This window comes from Belonocnema kinseyi, chromosome 2, assembly GCF_010883055.1.
Source record: "Belonocnema kinseyi isolate 2016_QV_RU_SX_M_011 chromosome 2, B_treatae_v1, whole genome shotgun sequence".
NCBI lineage: Eukaryota > Metazoa > Arthropoda > Insecta > Hymenoptera > Cynipidae > Belonocnema > Belonocnema kinseyi.
Window position 1 is genome coordinate 173,487,868 of NC_046658.1, and position 23,589 is coordinate 173,511,456.

The following is a 23,589-nucleotide window of genomic DNA, read 5'->3' on the forward strand; positions in this document are numbered from 1 at the left end:
GAATAACATGGGGTAAGTATGGGACAATACAGATAGACCGAGTATGAAGGGATTGGGATAAAGAAAGGGAACAGGTAGTAAAAAATAAGGTGTAGGGCAACTAGGAGAGAAAGGAACGGGAGATAGGAAAGTAAGAAATAATAAGAAGGAAAAAGAGACGTGAAATAAAAGTAGGGAAGAATCGAAGATATTTTATTGGAATATATCAGGATTGAAGAGAAAGGATAGGGTGTTTATGATAAATTTCACACAATGGGCTGCATTCATAATGATGGACACGTGGCTAGATGAAAAGGGATGGAAAAGAGTAAGAAGAAGGTTACCAAAAGGTTACAAATGGCAAGTGCAAAATGCAAAAAGAAACAATAAAAAGGGCATAGAAATGGCAGGAATGGTGATGGGGTAGGGCATGAGTGTATTACAGGGAAATGTTACAAAGAGAGGAAAGAATAAGAAAAAGGATTAATAGTAGAAGAGACAAAGATACAAAGGTACTAAATGAGAAGGGAAATAAGTTGCTGAAGATCTTAGAGGAGTTGATATGGTTTATCTTAAACGGAAATATGGAAAGTGATAAAAAAAGTAAATTTTCACGTTCAGAAGGTGAAAGGGGAACGGTAATTGATTATGCGATAGTGGATAATGAGGTAAGAGAGAATGTCAAGGAACTAGAGATAAGTCATTATATTGATTCGGATCACTTTCCCTTATTAGTCACATTAGGGGGACAAAGAAGTAATAGCAATATAAATAAAGGGGGTGGGCATAGGTAAAAAGTGTAGGAAAAGGTGATTGTCCAAGTCTAGAAAAAGAACAATTTAGAGAAAACATCAGAAATATCAAAATGGAAGAGGGAAATGTGCACAAGAAGATGGAACAAATGATTGGAGAAATAAAAAGAGGATTAAAGTGCACAAACAAAAATAAAGTTAGTAAAGAGGAGAATAGAAGTGGATGGGATGAGGACTGTAAAAGGAAAAAAAAAGAGTTTAGAAAGGAATTAAGAAAGTGGAGAAAAGAAAAAGTAATAGGGAAGAATATACAGAAAAGAGGAAAGACTATACCGAGTTGCGTGATCAAAAGAAAAAGAAAGAGAATAAAAGGTTTGAGGAAGAGGCGGAGAAGGTTAGGATGAAGAAGAGGTATGAAGGGTATTAAATAGAGAAAGGAAAAAAGAAAAATAGTAAACCAAGATATCGCAATGGTAAAATGGAAGAAATATTTTTTTTGCTTACTAGGAGGAGTAGAGAGAAAAGCTAGAAAGGAAGATAAGAAGGAAAGAAATAGTTCAGGATTTAGGAATAATGAAAGATAAGAAGGCACCTGTTATACATGAGATTTTAAATGAAGTATGGAAATATGGAGGGAAGAAACTATCGGAATGGGCATTAATAATGTGTAATCGGGTATGGAGAGAAGAGGGGTTGCCAGAGTTATGGAAACAAGGATTGGTTATACCAATAGTGAACAAAGGCAAAGGAAAGGAGGCTAAAAATTATTGGGATTTGAAGCTGATGCCAACACTATATAAGGTATATTTAAATGTTTTTTGGAGAGATTAAAGAGAGAAGTCAAAGAAAAAAAGATAGAGCCAACGAATCAGACAGTGTTTAGAAAAGGAATGGGGTTAATGGACAATACATATGTTCTGAAATATCTAGTAAGTCAGAGAATTAAAAGGGAAGAAGGGACAGTGATAGCAATATTCGTGGACTTAAAGGCCGCATTTGACTCATTAAACTGAGGCGAAATAGAAAAAGTTATAGTAAAAAAGGATTTTCTGGTTAATGAGAGGTTTAAGGCAAGGATATCCTCTGAGTCCACTTTTATTTAATATATTAATATCAGACTTGGTAGAAAAAATGAGGAGAAAAGGTGTGGGGGGAGGGGGGTTAGAATAGAAAAGGAAATGATATATAAACTAGCATATGCAGACGACCTAGTGTTAAAGGCAGAGAATGAAGAAGGGATGGCGGACTCAATTACAGGATTAGGGAAATACTTAGATGGTAAAAAGCTGAGTTTAAATATAGAAAAAAAAATAATAAGGTTTAGAAAATAAGGGAAAAAATGGAAATGAGGGAAAGAAATGATAGAAAAAGCAACAGGGGTAATGTAAAAGACATGAGGCATAGGAAAAAGAAGGTTAAAAAAATTATAGAAGGAGAATGTGGTTATTTGATGCACACCAGGGGTAGACTGGAGGACCTTAGGATATATGGTGAAAGGAGAAGCGCAAAGGGATAAGTTGAGTATTAGAGCGGTGAAGAGCACATGGAAATTTGAGACGAAGCTGTGGGGGAAAGGGAGGGGAGTTAGCGAAAAAGTTTTTGATGAAGGTAGAAGAGAAGAGAGGAAGGGCGGTCGAATTAACGTGATGGGATGAAGAAAGGAAGGAGTTCCTTAATGCCAGAGAATGGAAAGACGGTACTGGTATAAACTATTAAGAATTCGAAAAAAGGAGAGGAAATTTCTAGTTATAGAAAGATGGGGTATAATTAAGGAATCAAAATACAATAAAGCGTATACGATGATCAAAAAGGAAGGAGTACCAAAGTATTTAGAAAAGGGATGGGGAGAGATAAGGTTTGCCAAAATAGCCACATTTATATTGGGAAATGAGGTCAGGGAGGGATGTATTGGGGAAGAAAATTGAACAGAATGTGTAAAATATGTGAATGGGAGGAGGAAACATGGGACCATTTAAGGAAAGGATAAGGAGAGGGATGAAAGATTAAGGAAGCTGGCAAGAGAATGTGATAAAGATTCTAGGGGAGGATGAATGAGGAGAATAATGGATGAAGGAGATGAAGGGTGTTAAAGGAGCGAAAGAGAGAGAATAAAGGAATGCACGTGAAAAAAGGCAAATAGAGGTATAAAAAAGTCAAAGGAAAAGAAACCGGAAGTCGCTTAGATTAGAATGGATATTTCTAGATTTGGATCAGTCAACATTTTGATTCATAACTCGAAATCCTTTAAAGATTTTAGACGTTTTCTTAGCTGAAATTAAAAATAATAAATTTTAATTTAATTTTTAATTAATTTTTATAATTAATTAAATTAGTAAATATATTAAATAATGTGCTTTAACTGAATATTGAAATGTTGTTTGAAAACAATATTTCGTCTGAAACAAAAAAGATAAAGATACAGTAGACGCATGTACATAATCTTCAAAACAGTGCCTTATTTCTCTCACAAGTATCACCTGGCCGATCGTGGTACGAATTTTTGCCGGAACATAAGCTGGTCCTGTTAATTTGGCATTACGGTATGTAACATTATGATAACGATACCTAAATCTACGTATAAAAACCTCATAGCTTACAAACTTCTCAGTTGGTTCATTTAGCAACCAATTATGTATGCCGTGAGCATAGACGAGATTAGCAATAAACTGATCGCTATTACCACGAACCTTAGCACGATGGGGAAATTTAACCATGATAGTACCAGATAGCTTCCAATTTTCTTTTTAATTTAAATTGACAAGACAAAAGAAATATTTATTATTTATTTACTATAATTTTACAATCTTTATTATTTGATACTGATCAGTTTAGTTAGTCGATTGGGGTGATTTTCATTTGATTGCTGTCTACCTGCTCGCATTACCCATTACGCTTGACTTTTCCTCACGGCAGTTACTGAACGAGAGCGCTGTGTCCAGTCTTGTCAGCTGCGGGACCCTTTGTCGCAATGAGGAATAAAATACCAAGCATAAAAATGTTCTAATTTCACAATGATTAATTTAAGAATATCATATTCGAAATCTACGCTTTTTGCGATTTTAACGATTTGTCACTTACCATCAAAATATTAAAATGAGAATAATTTATCTCATATTTTAGTTTATGTTTTAACCCTGGCTAGCTAGAATTATGGGGTTTTTCGTAGTGTAGCTGAAAAAGCAACTGTTTACTTTGTAGAAAATTCGTCTCTTTTAGAAGATTTATGCCTGAAAAATTTAAATTTGGAATTTCAACAGAATATATGAATTTTTACCCGATAACCTCGGAAAATATTATACTTAAAAAGATTAATTTTTAAACCAAAATGAAATAGTTGAATTTTCAGACAAAGAAATTAGTTTTCAACGAAATAGTTAATTTTTCAACAAAACATATAAATAACACGCTAACATGATAAAGCTCAACAAAACAAGAGTTATTTTTAGTTAAAAAAATTAATTCTAATTTTTAAAAAAGAACGATTTTTAACCAAAGAGATGAATTTTCAACTACAAAAATAAACCTCAAACAAATAAAAAAAGGAATTTTTACAAAGTAGTTCAACTACTAAGTTGTAATATTCAATAATTTTCGACTGCCAATTCTTATAAATTATAGCATTAAAACTCCCCCTTTAAAATTGTTTAATTTCACATTAAGGTTTAAAATTAATTATTTAACTAAGCATAGGTCTTAATTTTATTTTCATTTAGATAGATAAACGTTAATTTTTCGGCCTGCTGGCCTTAAAAAATTAACTAGCTTACACTTTAATTTTGTTACAAAATTTTCTTACAACTATCTCTTACGAGTCACTATCCATCCACATCGTATAACTAATCAGCTTGCTTTTATATCCTAACCTTTCTCGCTGTGCCTCGCCTCGTCTCGCAGGAATGTCTCTCTTCCCTCGATATGCCTCGCATTGCCAGTCTCTGCCTCCGCGGCTAACGCCTAATACTTAACTACTATTTACAATATTTACAGTCTTCTTACATATACTTCCTCTCCTATTTACAATCTTTTCTTCTCCATTCCTCTTCCTCCATCCTTCTCTTCTTCGGCATCTTAGCCAACATCCCCTTGACCCAGGATACTGCCCTTTTGACCCCCTTTCATGCAGCAATACCTATATGCTTACACCATTCCTTTTCACCACTTAACACTTCACCAACCAGTTTTTAACTTTTGCATCTCTCTCCCCGCACAATTAACAAATTCTCTTCTGTCTAGAAACCCAGACCTAGTTCCTGACTTCCTTTCACTCCTTTTCCATACATATATAGCGCTTTCTCTTGGCATATTCCACACATTGTTCCCGTTCAACCTTGACTTTCTTATTCTCTCCTCTCCTTCTACCTTTTCTTGGGCAGAGAAATGGCAGGAATGGTGATATATTCTCACTTTATCCCTCTGCAATCCATTTGTCTAAAATACCTTTTCCATTTCATCTCTGTATTCGCAGCCCTACATCTCTTCTGCTTTTCCCACCAAAACTTCCTAACCCGATTACTTCTCCCCTTTTCTAAAAATGTTTCCTCATATTTACACGGACCACGCCCCGTTGTAATCTCTTAACTCGGTCTTCCTGTCTCCCTCCTGACAATATGGTTTGGCGTATTCCTTGCCAAAGCCAGTGTCAACTTTACATATCTTTCCTGTACCCTATTTACATCCTTAGCTACCTTCCACCCCACACCTCCACTCCGTAAAAAGACACTCATCACTAGTGAATCAAACAATTTCATTTTCTTTGCAAAATTATCAACGAGCAACCTCTTCCCCAGCCCCCACACCTACCTCATCACCACATGCACCCTTCTCATTCTCTCTTTTATACGACCATCTACTTTCTCATTTATCCGAGACAGGAAACCTAGGCTTTCACCTCCTGCACCTCTTTTCCCTTCCACTTCTACTAACCTCATTATCACTCCCACCTTCTTTCCCAAACACCATAACCTTTGACTTGTCCGCATTTAACTCTACCTATTTTTGCTGAAGTATCTTCTCAACCACTCCGGCCGCTAGCTTATATTCCATATCCGCGAATAAAATTGCAAAAAGCGTTGGGCTAAGCGGGCACCCTTGCCTTAACCCCCTATCCATTCAGAAACCCCTCGAGATTCTTTCTCCTCCTCTCGCTCTATCTCTCGATCTTTCCTCTCTTTACTGCCATCTCTTCCATTGTCTCCCACAACCATACATTTTGCTTTTGCAGGATTATTGTACGACCTTATAATTAAGATTTTCTCTTTGGTATCCATAGAAAATGATTGGAAACCGGTTTGAAATATCAAATGAGTAACATTGTTTTCATTTCAATAAATTTTTGCATGAAAATAACATTTTGTTAATTAAAAATTTTTTTAAAGTGATCTAGTATTATTGCTTTCTATGCGAAAACAGAAGGTGGTGGGACAGCCAGCGCCGCGCTAGAGATATTAGAAATTAATCAACTTAGGAAAGTTGCGGGGTCAAGTTAATATCTGAAATATGGAGACTTGCACGCGGCTAACAAAATGTCACATTTTTTAAGGTTATGTTGAAAATCTAATGATTTCTACTACGCATGTTCCAAAAAGTGCGGGACCATTTAAAATGACATAATATACACTTGAAACTTTAAGTTAATATTACATTTTTGGAGAAGTTATGTATTTTTATCATTCAATTTAATTTGTTTTAAAAAGAATAAGAAAAGTTTTTGAATATTTACCTCTATGACTATTTATAACGTTCGCTGATTTCAAAAAGGCACGTGCTTTTCGGAATATGGGCCGTTAAAAACTTCGGCACCAGCTGATGGCTATCTATCGGATATCAGCGAACTGAAAAAAATACCTAAAAAGAGTTTCTCAAGAGCCTACCCGAATCGAAATATAAGTCCTTTTTATATTTTCTATAGTTCTAAATGGATTTTCGTTTGGATCTCCTTAATAATCGTCATACTTCTTTGATATATTGCTACTTATTTGGCAATCAAATTAATTTTCCGTATATAAATTATCAGAAAAAATGGTTTGAAGCAAGTGGATTTGTGCCTTCAAAGCCAAAAATTTATTATTTAATAATAAATGAATAAATAATGTAAATTAATTCATAATTATTTAACAATTAATCAATCATAATTAAATAATTAATTAAGAGTGAATTGATAATAATTAATGTTTTCGTGCGAATTCATTGGATTGGTTACCGTTGTCTACCAAATACTTTTATTTTTAACTTATATAATCGACACTATGAAGTTCAAACCAAACAGTTTAATTTTCAGCAAAACTATTGAATTTTAAGATAAAAAACATAGGTTTTCTGAAAAACAGTATAATTTTTAACATAAAAGTCGAAGGTCGGTCAAACCTTGGCCCGATTATGAGCAGACATACAGATAAACTTTAATTAATTGTTACAAAACAATTGTGAAAGAGCAGTCAGCCCGAAAGTGTTGGCCCTTCGAGTTTTTAAATTATTAACTTGAATCTCAAATCTACAAAAATTAAAAAACTTTTGTAATTTTTCACACAATACCTTAATTGTAGGTATGTATGTATGTATGTATGTATGTATGTATGTATGTATGCATGTATGCATGTATGCATGTATGTATGTATATAATCTCTCCTTTTTACGGGTTTGAGGGCCACCACTCCCTCTACATATATTTACAATTCCTTATTTAACCAATAGCTCTAAATTTATGTCCTGCCACTCGATAACCCCTTTTTGAATATTACACACCTTTCTCATTTTTCTCCTTTCTTTCTCTCATTTTGAATTTCCCACATTACCTTTTGCTTCATTGTTCCGAATTTTGCCGAAACATGCTTGAGCAATTTTACTTCCCTCTCTCCTTTTTAGCTTCTCGTCAAACCTCCAGGCTCTCTTAATGTGTCTAGTAAACATATTTTCTCTTCCTAACTCTTCTTTTAACATTTATCCTGGGCAACTCGAGCTAAATCCCATTACCCACCACAGAAATCGCTCATGCATTCTCTCTACTTTCCTATGTTTCTTCGATATCCAGATCTCCATACCATAACACAACAGCGCCCACACCAACGCATCAAACAACCAGATCCTCATTCTCCAATCGTTCTTGGACCTTGTTTTCTCTATACCACATAGTTGGCCCATTACTTTACTCGCAGATTCAATTCATTTCTTCACCTGCAGCTCGCTTCCCCCTTCTGCCTCAAACCAAAAACCCAGATAACAGAACTCCTCCACAATTTCCACTTTTTGCCCGTTCATCTTCCAAACGTAATTTATTTTGCTCTTTCTATTTCTGAAACACATCACCTTTTTCTTATCTACGGTCACCGTCAGCTCTTTTGTTCCCACATATTCTTTAAAGATTCTCATCATTAGGTTCATCCCCTTCTCATAACACAGCCACACAAAAAAAAGTGTGCGGATCTGGTAACAAGTCACACGTATTCCTATGGATTTTGGGGCGCTAAATTCAAATTCGGTATCAAAAATCACCCATCACGTCATGGTTGAGCCATAGCCTCAAAAAATGACGAAAAATCATGGACTGAGGCAAATAAATTTCAAAATATTGCCAGTGATGCAAATTTTCACTTCAAAAACATTCGACAACTGCGTAAAGCTCTGGAAGCATATTTTCCCAGCGGCAAATGTGTGCTACATCGAATGGGTCAAATCGAGTCTAACCTAGAAATAAATCTAACCTAACCTAACCTAACCTAACCTCGCGAAACACAATTAAACTCATTGTTGTCCGTTGTGTTTGCGGTAACGTTTCTTAACCTACATAGAGGTTTAATCTATCCTAACCTAACAAAACCTGACGTAACCTAACCTGACAATGTTTGTATCAATTAAAATGTAGAACTGTAACTTAAACATGCAAATGAATAAGAGTTTTATTCAAAATTTCTCTCTCTCTCTGCTTTTCTTAAACTTAAGGGTTATATTTACACTATCTTTCGTGTTTACATTTTATCTTGCCTTTTATCGTAATTAAACAGATTTATAGATCTACTTCAGTCTATTTTCTGCCTGCTATAACGTGTCCTTTTTTCTTCAGCCATCATGACCTCGTCCCATCTACCCTGATATCGTTGTTTTATCACTTTTATGTGTTGAAGAACACGTTCCCCTTGTTCTTCGCTGAAATCACCAACATTTTCTGGAAACTTATCCAGATGGGAATCTAGAAAGTGAAGTTTTAAATTCATCAAGCAGCCTAACTTTTTTTAGTTTCTTTATCATTTTCGCAACAATATTCTCGTAGTCTGGACTTTTTTTGTTACCGAGGAAATTTGCTTTTAGTGCTTTAAAACTCTCCCAAGCGTCCATTTCAATTTTCGTCATGTGGCTCACGAAATTAGTATCTCTTGTCAATATTCGAATCTGTGGTCCATCAAAGACTCCTTCTTTCAATTTAGCGTCTGAAACATTAGGGAATTTAAGGGATATATACTTATAGCGTTGTCCATCTTTGTCTAACGCCTTGATAAATTGCTTCATGAGCCCAAGCTTTATGCGGAGGGGTAGTAGTAAAATTTTTTCTGGATCAACGAGACTTTGGTCGATGATATTATGAGAACCAGGTTTGAATGAATCTCTTAAACGCTAATGTTTTTTGCTGTAATGATTGGCCCGATCTCTGCTATTCCATAGGCATATAAAGCATGGCTCTCTCGTGAAACCCGATTGTTGGCCTAATATCATTGTTATAATTTTGAGATCACCACATATTTGCCATTTTTGATTCGTGTAATTAACTTTTTCAAGAAGCATTTTAACATTGTTATATTCTTCTGTGATGGCCATTGAGTGAGCTATAGGGATAGGAGCGTAAGTATTCGTGTTATGCAGTAAAACAGCCTTAATGCTGCGTTTTGACAAATCAATGAAAAGTCGCCATTCTTCGTCTCTGTACACATTTTTCTTCAAGTGGTTTATTAGTCCGTTAACGTCAATGCAGTACATTAAAGACGTCTCTTCGTCTTTAACGAAAAACTTTCTGAATTCTTTGTCCCTGTCGCGATAGAATGAAACAAAGCTTTACGTGTAGTTTTAATGTAATTTCTGTTAATTCAGGTTAGGTGAGGTCAGGTTCAGTTGGGTAAAGTTATGTTAAATAAGTTGATATCAGGCAAGGGTTGATCCTTCACAGTTGTCGACATGTTTTTGAAGTGAAAATTTGCATCTATGGCATTATTTTACAATTTATTTGCCGTAGTGCATGATTTTTCGTCATTTTTTGAGGTTATGGCTCAACCATGACGTGATGGGTGATTTTTGATACCGAATTTGAATTCAGAGCCCCAAAATCCATAGGAATACTTGTGTATTGTTACCAGATCCGCACACTTTTTTTTGTGTGGCTTTGTATTCTGCTAACAGAACTACATCGTCCGCTTATGTTAGAGAGTATAATTTTCTATTACCCAAAACCGTTCCTCCTTCCCCTTTCTCCTTTAGCTTCTCCTCTAAGTCTACCAATAGGATACTACATAGTAAAAGACTCAACGGGCACCCTTGCCTTATACCTCGGCCTGTCCAGAAAACCTCCCCTTTTTTCTTTCCTATTTTCACCCTAATCCTGGTTTTAGTAAAAATTTCCTTTATCCTCTTCACCAAATTTTGCTCTACACCCCTCATTGCCTGCCGTAGCACCTTTCTGTTCACGTCTGATTATGTGGGATACTTTCACTTTGTTCTACCTAACTCTCCAAAATTTCTCTTAATATTTCGGCATATATTTTATAGCCAACTGAGATGAGGATGATCCCTCTGTATTCCTCTACCTTCTTTTCTTCCCCTTTCTTGACAAGCGGTACCACCAGTCCCGTCGTCCACTCTTCCGTCCAACCTGTCCCTTTCCATATCTTGTTGCAGATCTATTTATTGCCTCATCCACTTCTTCTCTTGTTATCTCGTTCCATTCCTCCATTTCTCCTTGGACTATCCTACACTTTTCCCCGTTGATCTTATTTTGCTCTCCCCCTAATACACCCTTAAAATAATCCGTCTATTCCTCCATTTCAATTTCTTCGTTACCACCTTTTCTTTCCCCTCTATCCCTATTTATCACATCCCACACCCTACCTTTCTTGATCGCCTTTTCTACTTCTGCTTTATATTCTTCCTTTCCCCTTTGTTTTTTTTATTTCCAGCATCTTCTCGTGTTCTTTTATCCTCCTGTTATACTCCTCCTTCTCCATTTCCCCTCTTCTAAATTTGCTCACACACTCTTCTATTCTCTTTTTACTCTCCTAGAATTTCTCGTCCCATCAACCTCTCTTTCCCCCTACTCTTTCTTCATTAGTACCCAGCTCATCCTTTACCTTTTCAATAGACCCCTTCAACCTTTCAATTAACAAGTCTATTCCCGACTCTTTTTCGTACCTAACCTTCTTCTTTTCTATCTTTTGTTTAAATTCTTTTAATTTATCTACCACCCAGAATCCCATTTTCGTGTTTCTTTAGCACCTTTTTTCCTTTCTCCTTCTGCCGCGCTTACTGACGTCTCTTCTTAGTGTAACTATGACCGGGAAGTTTTCGGACCAAATCACATTCCCTACCTTCATACTCCCTATCATATACCGCAGTCTTTTTTCAGCGAAGATGTAGTCTATTACTTTTGCTTCCTTTCCTATGAATGTGATCTCCCCTTTCTCATCTCCTTTCATATTGCCATTGCATATAAACCATCCCGTTTCTTCTATCATATCCAGTAAGTTCTTCCCCTCCCTGTCTGTCTCTCTATATTTGGAGTTCCTTATAAATGCCTCCTTTTCTTTATCCCATAACCCTGTCTCTTGTTTGCCAGTCCATGCATTTAAGTCCCCTCCTATTAAAACTAATTCTTCTTTCTTTTCCTCCATCCACCTTATTATTACTCTCCAGTCTTCCTCTTCCCCTCTTCTTCTGTATACACACACCACCGCTATTTCTACTTTCCAAATTATAATTTTCTTATCATTGTTCCATTCTTTTCCTCTATGTTCCCATCTTTTCTCCCTTTTACTGCTAATTCTTTATTCACCCCTGACACCATGCCGCCAATCTCTCTTCTTCCTTTAACGTGTCCTTTACTTGCTTCTTGCATTGTCCACACATAACCTTTCGGTAACAGCTTCTTTATTCCCTTCCAGTCCTTTTCCTCTACCCAAGTTTCACTCATCATAATCACATACCAGTTTTCTAACTCCTCCCAAAATCCGTTATTCTTGTTCTGCAAACCTGACACATTCCAGAAAGCTATTTTCACGTTTCTCTCTTTCCTTCCCTCTTTTTTCCTCTTCATTTTGTTTCCCCTTTCCTGTTTGGAGACGCCTCTGATTTATTTCTAGACTCATTTTCGTCTTCCTTTCCCGTACCTTTCTCGAGACTTTTTCCTTTTTTCCTTCATTCTTCTCATTTTTCATCCCAGCACTATTCCTCCTCATTTATCCATAACCTGTCTCTCCCTATTCACACCATATGGCCCCTTTTCCTCTCTACCCAAGCCTTCTGCTCGATTTGCAATCTTCTTTTCCTCTCCCTCCATGTCAGATCTTCCGCAATTCTTTTCCTTCTTCCTCTCAATAATTTTTTTTTCTTTTTCTCCTCCTCACTCCCCACTTTTACTAGAAACATTCCTTCGTTTTCTTCCCTTGTCCCTCCTATTCTCTTGACTCCTTCTACCCTTACCTGCACTCTAATATCTCGAAAAAGATTTGTTATTTCCACTTCTCCTGTTTCACTTTCCACTTTTAATCCCTTAACTACTATGTTATTTTTCCTCTTTGCCCTTTCTTCCCCTTCTAATCTTCTTTCGATCTCACTGAGTCTATTCTTCAATCTTTCATTCTCACTTCGGACGTTCTTTTCATTCCCTTTAACTATTTCCTCATTTTCTGTATTTTCCCCCATATGCTCATTCCTAATTTCTAGACTGGATACCCGTTCTTCCAACTGTTTCATTTCTCTAGATGTCTGTTCTTCAACCTCTCTCTGTCTATTCTCAGTGCTCTCTAGCTTATCCCAAACCTTGTCTTTCTCCTCCTTCCAACGTTTATCCCATTCTTTCCATTTTTCTCTACCCTTTTTCGCTTGCCCCCTTACATCGTTTCCCTGCCTATTCATATACCTATTCATATCATCCAATCTCTTTCTTGTTTCCTCTCTAAACCCTTTAATGAGACCTTCCAATTTTTCAAACATCCCCCCGTCCCCCCTATCTCTGTCTGGTGTTTTCCGTTTAATTCTAACTCTCATGTTATCCTGGTCCCTATCTACCTCATCTTCCCCAGCCACTCTTTTCTTGTTTTCTTCCCCTTCACTGCTAGTCGCGCTTGCCCTTTTTTGCCATTCGTCCAGACTTCTGTTTGAACCCGCGTTGCCTAGCTTGTTAAGGCGCTGTAAATTTTAGGGTCTTCCGCGTTGCTTGCCCGTACCTGAGTCCGCTAACCTCCCCACCCAGGTCGACTTCTCGGTACTTTCATCACCGCTGCTGTCACTGCGATCAACGTCACCCATCCCCTCACTTGCAATGCTTTCAGCAACGTCAGCTGTTGCAGCCACTACGGTTTTCTGTTCTGTGCGATCGTCCAGTAACTGTTGCCCTCTGGCGCCAGTTTGTGGACTTCGCGTCGTCGGCATGTTATCTTACCCAAACCTCCGTGTCGTTTCCCGCCTTTATCACCTACCTCTTGCCCCCCTGATCAAGCAACTATTTTTTCACTCCTAACCTCAAAAGCTTCACACGCTCCAAATTTTCACTTCAAATCACTCAATTTCACCCTTCACACCTTTGCCTTCACTAAGCCTTCTTCCTTTACACTCGATCTCCGCACTTTCTGCCTTTTCTGCATTCACTCACCCTTATTTCCTTCACCAAAGCCAAAAATATACCACATGACAAAAAAAAGTTCTTTCGCAATCGGTACCGGAAACGGAAGCCACAACGAAAACAATATAATAATGAAGAAAGTTCTTCATGAATTTACTATTGTTGATGTTATTAATAAATTGAATAAACACCTGCGTTAATGATGCGTTTTTCGACTTTTCCAACATTGTCAACTACTTTCTCGTTGTCAAATACCCAAATATTTCACATATTTAATAAATTTGTTTAGAATATCATAAAATGCATCAACAAATTATGAATCTTGCTAAAATTATCATGTAGTTCCCAATTTAAAAAAACTGACATAACAAAAGAAACGAACTTTTTCGTTTACAGATGCTTGAATAATGCGTTTATTTGTTAAACTTGTCACAACACATCATTGGAATGATCAAGTAATCATAAATATGGCTGAATTTATTATAAAGATCCCAGTGAAAAAGTCTGATAACGAAAAAAAAAAGATTTTTTCCGTTGAAAAATGCTCCAAAAATTTTTTTTTCTTAAATTTGTTTAAAAAATTATAAAATTGAACAAAAAATTATTAATTTTGTTGAAATTATCATGAAGTTCTTAATTTAAAAAGTTAACATCGAACTTTAATGTCAACAAAATCCTGATTAATGCATTTTTTCATTAGACTTGAATCAAAAAATTACACCGGTACACAAAAAAGTGGTCTGTCCGACAAACTACACCAGCATATCTATATGTTGTTGGGGTCGCTGAATCCGAATCTGGTGTCCACAGAAGCAAGTTAGCTCGTATTTTCTAAAAAACGAAAAAAAGACGTAAATCGGCAAAAACAGGGATTTTTTAGGTATATTTTTGCAAAAAAAATATATTTTTTCGCCCGGTGGACTTAACTAACATATTTATATGTTTTTTTGGGTTGCTGAATTCGAACCTGAGGCCCTAATAACCAATTTGGCTCATACTTTTTCGAAAATCGCAAAAATAGACGTAAAATCGGCGAATACAGCGATTTTTCTTATATACTTATGCAACAACCAAGTTTTTCATGCCCAGTGGTCTAAATCAGCATATCCTTATGTCTTTGGGGTCGATGAATCCGTATTCGGGGTCAAAATAACCCAGTTGGCTCATATTTGATCAAAAAATTCAAAAATAGAGGTAAAATCGACGAAAACAGCGAATTTCGTGTATATTTTTGCAAAAAAAAAAATATATTTTCATGACCGGTGGACTTTACCGTTAGTAAAGACTTAAACCTTAGTAAAGGGGACAGTAGTGATAATATCTTTAAGCGTGCTTCTTAATGTGACTTCAGCACAGTTTTAAAAACCATTATCAGTTTCCTTTTTTTGTGTTTTTAAATCACTAGTTTACTATACTGTACTTACTTACTATACTATACTTATATGTCGTTGATTTGAGGTTTTAGAAAATCGAAGAGTAATCAGCGATTACATAAAAAAAATTTATAAAAGCTATTTTAGTATGGAAGCTCAAAACCAAAGTGAAAATTGGGTTCCTCACAAAATTCGCAGTGCTTGTTTTAAGGCATTCAATCGATTCAAAGTCAGAGAAGAAGATAATAAAACGCTTAGGATACAAAAACCTACGATATGGAGGAAACCTCTTTGGAAAGAGGAATTCTACTTTTGTATGACAAACCTTCGATGTTGATCGTGATGAATGTGACATTTCAGATTATGGTAATGACGATGATGATGATGAGAGCAGCGATGTTGATACAGAAGTGTACATACCAGAGCATGAAAAGAATAAAGTTCCTAAGCTATTTATGTCTGAAGAATTGAATGTTTTATCGCGAGATCTCGGTCTCCCTAAAGATGCTTCAGAGTATCTTGCTTCCGTTTTGAAAAAGAAGTACTTATTAGCTAAAGGAGTTAAATCAAGTTTCTACAGAAATATGGAAAATGAGTTTAGACAGTTTTTCATTACTGAAGAAAATGATCATGGAAAATTATTCTATTCTAAAAACATTGACGGATTAATGGAAAAAATTAAACCTGGACTGTATAGACCGGAAAATTGGCGGCTATTCATTGAATCTTCTAAACGCTGTCTGAAGCAGTGTTATTGCATAATACTAATGTTTGAGCTTCAATTCCAATCGCACATTCTACGCAACTGAAAGAGCATTACAGTAACTTAAAATTTTTCCTGGAAAATATCAATTACTCGACTCATAAGTGGAAAATTTGCGGGGATCTCAAAATTCTTAGAATCGTTTTAGGATAGCAATCAGGGTACACAAACACACCTTGTTGCTTGTGCTTATGGGATAGTCGAGATCGCGTTCGTCATTACAAAAAAAAGATGGCCAAAAATAACATCGTTTGAGCAAAGACAAAAAAATATAAATGAAGATTCTCTAGTTGACCCAAAAGAAGGTTTCATTCCACCCCTTCATATAAAGCTGGGTCTTATGAAACAGTTTGTCAAGGCGCTTGACGAGGATGGCGATTGCTATGCGTATTTGAAAGATCAATTTGCACAACTATCCGAAGAAAAATTAAAGAGTGGATCTTCGATGGACCGCAGATAAGAAAAATGTTGTCGGATCCAGAATTCATTACAAAAATGTCTGGAACTGAAAAAAATGCCTGGCTTTGTTTTAAAAATGTTGCAAAAAACTTTTTAGGTAATAAAAAAAGTCCAGACTATCAAAATGTGGTTTCAGAAATGGTAACAAACTTTGGTAAACTAGGCTGTCTTATGAATTTTAAGCTACATTTTCTTCATTCGCGTATAAATAAGTTTTCAGACAACCTGGGAGACTTTAGTGAAGAGCAAGGCGAACATTTCCACCAGGATATAAAAGAGATGGATAGGCGATATCAGGGATGTTGGGAGATCAACATGATGGCTGACTACTGTGGAAGTTTAAAACGAGATCAAGTAAATCACGGTACCAAACGAAAGCGAAACCCACTACGTAGGTATTTTGAGGACAAAAGGGTTTGACACGAGCGATATAAAGAAAAATAAAAAATTACAGAACCCTATAAGCGTGAGAGGCCAGAGGACTCACGGTAATAAAGCATCCCAAAGGGAACAGAATTTACTACGCCCACGTCGTTGTTCCTGGGTAACGCTAAAAGTAAATAAAACTTGTTTACAAGAAATCTTACTATTGCCATGCAAGAAGACTAACGCAAATTAAAAACTTCGAAACGTGAGACGCGAAGGGAATCTACAGTGAACGACAATCCCAGTCGAGAAAGGTAAAGGTTTAAAGGTTTTCCTCGATCTTATGTCTATTTTTGCTTTTTTCGAAAAAGTATAAGCCAGATTTGGGCCTTATATTTGGGACATATAAATATGTTGATTCAGTCCTCCGGGCGAGAAAATATATTTTTTTTTGCAAAAATATACCTGAAAAATCGCTGTTTTTGTCGATTTTACGTCTATTCTTTTAGAAAAATATGAGCAAACTTGGTAATTTGGACAATAGATTTGAATTTAGCGACCTTAAAAACATATAAATATGCTAGTGTAGTGTGTCGAACAGATCACATTTGTGTGCCGGATTATTTTTATCAGCAAATTATATATGTTGCTTAAATTGTCATGAAGTTTCCAATTGAAAGGAATGCCATTAAAAAAAAGAAGAATTTTTCTGCGGATAAGTGCTCAAATAATGCATTTGTTTATTAAATTTGTTGTAACATCGACAATAAGAATCTCAAACAAAATTTTACTCATTATTTTTTTAGTAAAATTTCTATCAATATTACTCGAAAAACGTAAAATTGTGGAAAATCGTAGTAAAAATTATTTCAACAAATAATTTTTTATACATTTTTATATTATTTTTATTATGCAACATTGAAATATTTTTAAATAATTTTCCTCTATCAAAATTAGGTGATTCCAACAATCTTTCTGTTATTGAGGAGCGCTGGGGGCGTCAAACCATTCAGCCGAGTTTTTGTAACTAAACTTCAAATTCTTCGATAGCAAAGTAGTTAGAATGCGCAGTAAAGCACAGTAGTTTAGGTAGTTTAGGTAGGGTTCAAATCCTCAGCGAGTGTAATTCTTTAAAGCGCTTAAAGCGTGCAATTATATGTGTAACTAAATGTTTGTGCGAATTATGTATTTAATAATCATGAAAAATGACAATTATTTAATAATAATTTCAAAAATAGCTTTTTTTTAAAATTAAATTAAATTAATTAATAAAAAATAAAATTGTTTAAATTTTCGGATTGTATACATTTTTTAAATTCTTTTTGTCGAAGGTTGGGTCGTTATCATCTTAATAGATGGCCTATATATGGGACCAAATATCGGGCTGACGTGGAGAAGCCAATATCGGTTGACCGTCATCATTAAGTTGGTTGGCCCGACCAGTGGCGCACAAAGTTGGGCCAGCCGCCCCTCGGTTGATCCGACCGTAGCCCTACGGTCAATTTGCATCTGGGACAACGCATGCACATTAAAATAAGAATCATTCAAGAGAGGATCTACGAGAATATAATAAGTATTTCATTAGGTGTTTTTAGTTTCTTTAACTGCTATATATATGCGATCCATATATAAGCCAGTACCAGCTTTACTCGGATTGTAAGTACTGGAACCAGACACCTCGCTATGAAAATTTAACTGGCCTAAACTCATAGTAGCATTGTCCGGAAGATGAGCTTCAATTATCCGAGTGACTTGGACGTTTTTAGTCTCATGATTAAAATTAGTTCTTGTATGTATATAAACCGCATATTCTTCAAACTCCTTTTTTTGTAGATTTTTCATCCATTCTGGTGTAACGTAGCGCTGATAGATAATTGCATTAACCTCATTTGAATCCTCCAATTTTAGATGAACAGTGCCAGTTTGATCACCTACTTCTGTGAGGAAAAAGTAATATTTATCAACTTTATTTTCGCTATTAACTTTAAAATCTGACAATATTATTGGATGAAATATTTATTAAATCCCGTAGCTTCCAATTTTCTCTTCAATTGGAATTAAAAAAACTTAAGGAATCTTTTCGGGTTCCTGAGATATGAGTTAAAGTGCCCAAACGTTTGACAGTGTAGTTATAGCAGGCGGAGATCCGTTCAGACATTTTCAAGAAGTTTAAAGTGGTACACAATATAACAAAGATACAAGCACCCCGCGTCCGTACGGTTCTGTGGGCCTAGGACAACGAGTGGGGAACAAAACCCCTAGTCCTTGTTATCGCAATCTTGACTCGAAGGCTATTAGTGTTGTATTCACTGCACGTTCCAGTAGTCGGTATATTTTTCACCACTCCAAAAAACCGTTCGTTATCCAACGCCGCCAACCCAACACGACGCCACGCGATCCTCCAGGATCATTTTAAGGATCTCAGCCCCCTCGCTGTACAACCAGGGTTGCCGTTTTCAGTACAATTGTACTCAACAAGTACAATTTGGGAAATGTGAGTACGTAATCAAATTTCCAGCACAATTTACATTTTACTTTTTTTTTAGTACAATTACAAAATTCGTGTTTAAGAACATTTTAAATGCGTTCGAAATTGTCGCGCTTTGTATTAATGGTTGCAGCTAGAAAGAAATACAATATGGCAATAGGTAGAGTAAAAAGGATGCAAGACGATTCACGAAAGAGAAAGAGACAATTGTGCATAGACGTAAGAGTGCGAGGGCAAATTGAATTTCAAGTCTAGTTTGAAAGTGAATCTTAAATGAGGTTAGGAGACACATTTCTTCAACCTTCAAAGTCTAACAATAGTGAAACCAGTTAAAACTTAATTTTTAAACCTTTAATAATCTAAAAATTTATGACATTAATTTTCATTTTCTTACTCATTTATTTAACAATATTTATAGGTAATGCTGATATACTTTCTGTTAATGGGATGTGCATCTCAACCGACGGCCGGCGTATTATACGCAAAACAAATGATCGAAGTGGACAAATAAGTATATTTCTTTCATGAACCAGATAAATAACAGATTTATTTTTAATTCTGAGCATAGGTGTTTTTAAAATTCATTTATGATGATTATATTTCGAGAAAAATAGTCGCTGGAAAATATTGCCTGGTTTTATGCATACACAAAAGAATTTAATAATAAGATAAATATCCTAATTCGCGTGCAGGTCCCTATTTGCGCCTTATAACCGAATGAATAAGGTATTTATCTGAATTAGTGATTTAATAAAGTTAAATTGTTGATTGTGATGCAGAAAAGATCGCTTTTTTATAAGTGCACATTTTTTCATCGTAACATAACCTATAGACTGTTAAAAAGTTTTCAAAATAATTCAAGTAGTCAATTAATTTGACAAAGCAATAGCATATCAGGTTCATTCTAATTTTGTCCCTGTTAGCCCTTATGATTGTTTAACTCCTAATGAAACATTTTGCTCCTTTAGCTTTCAGATCAAATGTAACCCTTACGCCGGCGCAAATTGGGACATTGTCCTCATTATTTTTTTTATAAAACTAACAGATAAATTTGCATAAATTCATAATTTTTAATTTAAGGAACATAATAATTATTATTACTATTATGCTTTTAGATTTTTACTGAAAACAAACATTCAAGCAAAGACTTCAAATCTACTGATACCGAAGAGTTCGTCTGGCGATGAGAAAGACAATGACAATTCTCGGATGTCATTAAACAATGAAAATTTCTATAATGCAATCAATAATAATGACACAAATGACTCCAATAACTTTTCTGCAGAGTCAGAATATAATTCAGGAAATTATGCAAACAAATCTGATGACATTGAAAATAGGAATTTTTATGTAAATAAAAGTAATAAAAAGAAAAGAAAACCAAAAACACGATCAAAGACAAAAGATAAGCGAAAAAATCAAAAGTTTTGTTGAAATTAACTGACAGAATTTAAAAAGGCAAGAAAATTCAATGGAAAAACGAAGTGCATGATTTGTGGGAAATACGTGGAAAGAGGTGGTTTTCATTTACGACCTCATGCCAATAGCAGCCATCACGTCGCGAAATCAAAATCAGTGTCTAAAACACCTCATGTAAAAGAGTCACTGAATAATAGAATAATTTTAAAGGATAACGTCAAAAGTAGCGAAATAAAGCTAACCTGCTTTTTCTGCAATCAAAAATTGCCACTGCTACTAATGGATGATGTTCCGCAAGTTTGCAAACTAAGTTTTCCTGACTCTGAAATTACAGTGTATTTAAAAATTAGTAGAAGCAAGTCTAAAGAAATTCTAATAATTCTCCTTTAACCATACGTTAAACACAAGCTCGCCGAGAAATGACAAAAGTAGTTTGTTTCTATAATAATAAACAAAATTACAGATGTATGAACAAAAAAAATGTCTTGTAGTCATGGTCAAATATTGGGACGTTGAAAACGGAGTCAAAGATCGATTTTGGGATTTAATGGAAATTAAAGATGGAACTAAATGCGATGAAGAAGAAACTAGATGCGATGATAAAAAGCGGAGAAGCAATTGATCAAACGGAAATGCACAATTTTTGATTGCGGGCACTTGATTTCTACATCGAGTTGTGTAACCAACTAAAAAGTAGATTTGATTTCAACGATCCGCACTTGAAATATGCATCAAACTTTACTGTAAATAACGCTTTAAGTGGGGATATTGTTTCCATTGCCGAATACGTACAACTGTGTCAATCAATAGAAGCTGATATCAAGTCAGTGAATATCGAATGGCAAAATCTATCTGCAATTTTCTCTTATGAGGATTATAAGAAAACGGAAAACATCGACTTCTGGTACGCAGTAGAAAAACCTTGAAATGAATCTGGCGATTTGCTTATTTGGAAATCATGAATACAAAAGCAGAAAGAAAAGAAGACCCGAAAATGGTAGAAATTCTTCAATTACTTCATGAGGCAATCGATGCTGAACAAACAGAAATTGTTGAACAAGATCTCGAGTAACCTAAAATGGTAAACGAAAATATTTATAATTTTTAACCATTTCTTTTGAATTACGTGCAGTCCAAATATATTCTATGCATTACAGGTATATAATGGACTAATAGGTATGATCGATGTAAATCTTCCATTATTCATCGAAAGAAATGAAATTAAAAAGTTTGTCTTGCAATGTGAACTAAGTATTAGACAATTGTGTGAAATTCATTGATAATCACACAAAAAGATAATATTGTGACAATATTAATATTGTTTATACGTAAGCTCTGGCGATCTGTGTTTTATTATCGAAGAGTTACTGATTGCGCTACCACATGCCATTTATTTTTTGATTCTTCGTTTGTTCTTTAGCGTATTTTTTGCTGATACTTTAAGTTCTGTGAGTATTAAATAATTATGGTATTGTCACTTGGGAGATTATTTGTAACTATACAATATTAATGTATTATTATTTACAGATCACCTGGCAGCCCTTAGGATAGACAATCATCAGTTTTGTAATTCAATCAAAGTTAAAAAGTTAAATTTTAATTTTCAATTTTGTCCTATTCTTGCAGTTTTTTTAAATAAAAGTTTTGAAATAATCTTCAAGTATTTATTTATTTATTATAAAAGATATAATTCTTAACTTTTTTAAGCCTAAAATAATTTTAAAAATGCTCAGTATTTAGATTGAACAGCTAACTGCTCCGGAACCTTCGCTTTGCCGCCCAGGTTCTTCCAACAACCGCTTCCCCGACGTTGGGTTCGCCGCCTGGCTCGGGCTTAGAAGGTGTCGGCTCTTTGAGCCTAATTGTAAGTTCTTAAATAAACCTTTTGTTTTGTTTAACTTGTTTCTCATTTATTGACTAAACCCAGTTTTTGACTCTCCATATCCTCACCTATTCCCTAATTTGCGAGGTCCCTCACAAATTAAGAGAAAGGGCGGAATTTGGATAGTCGCGAGAACGGGTGAAGTCAATAAAAGGTAGAGGCAATCAACATAATACATTTGGTTTTTTTAAGTAACTTAACCGTTCTCGCAACTATCACAATTCCTCCTTTTCCCTTGATTTGTGAGATCCCCCACAACAATAGATTTCTTTTATAAAAGAAACGATAAAAACTTCAAAATTGGAGCAAGATATGTCAATGTAATCAAGTGAAATATTACAGATAAAAATAAAAGTCAACTAAATTTCCAATTTTGACAACAAGTGAAAAAATAATGTTTTTTAAAATATATAAGAAGACAAAAACCTCAAAATTTAAGAGGTTTTTTGATTATAAGATTACATCCTTATGGAAAAGAAAAACAAGCTTATAATAGTTACTGACAGATGACGAACATGTGACAAAGTAGAAATAGGACATACATTAAGGGCACGTGATACTTACAGTTTACCCGGCTTTTTTTCCACAAAAATGAACATTTTTAAAAACTGAATTCGGAGATGCTATAAAATATCATAGCCGACGTCCCCAGGCTCTTTTTTGAGTTTCATCTCTGCCTTTCCGATAATCTGGAAATTATATATTAAATCAACTTTTTTGATTGCCTGCAAACAAGGTGAGTTACGGGGATTAGTTACTATGTTTATTTGTAAGTCCAAAGTTTTCGGCCACAAATATTGTGTAGTTTGGAAGAAACGCTCGGGTGAATTGTAACACACATAACCTCGGAATATACACGCACGTTGTTAGCAATATCAAAAAATTTTTGATAAAAAAAACAAAAAAAAAGTGTGTGTGGACGTTCGTTAGCATGTTCGCTATCATTTCCAAAATTCCTAAGAAAAAAATATTTATTATTCTAGAAAAAAAGCCGGGGGAACCCAGTATTCAAATTTCCTGCTCTGCAATCTCTTTTGTGTTGAGAGACTCTTGTTTTTAGTCTTCTCCCAGTTTCACCAATATAAACTTACACATCAATCCAGTTATTTTTCTTACTCGAACCATTTTACATTTCATGAATTTTTTCTTTAATAATACTATTTATCAAAGGAAGCGGATAATTATTTTGAATTGATGTGATTTTTATTTGGTCAAAATTTTCGTTTCTAAATTTTATACAGGGTGGACACGTTGGGGCTTACATACATGGTGAATAGAATGCTACCCGAATTGC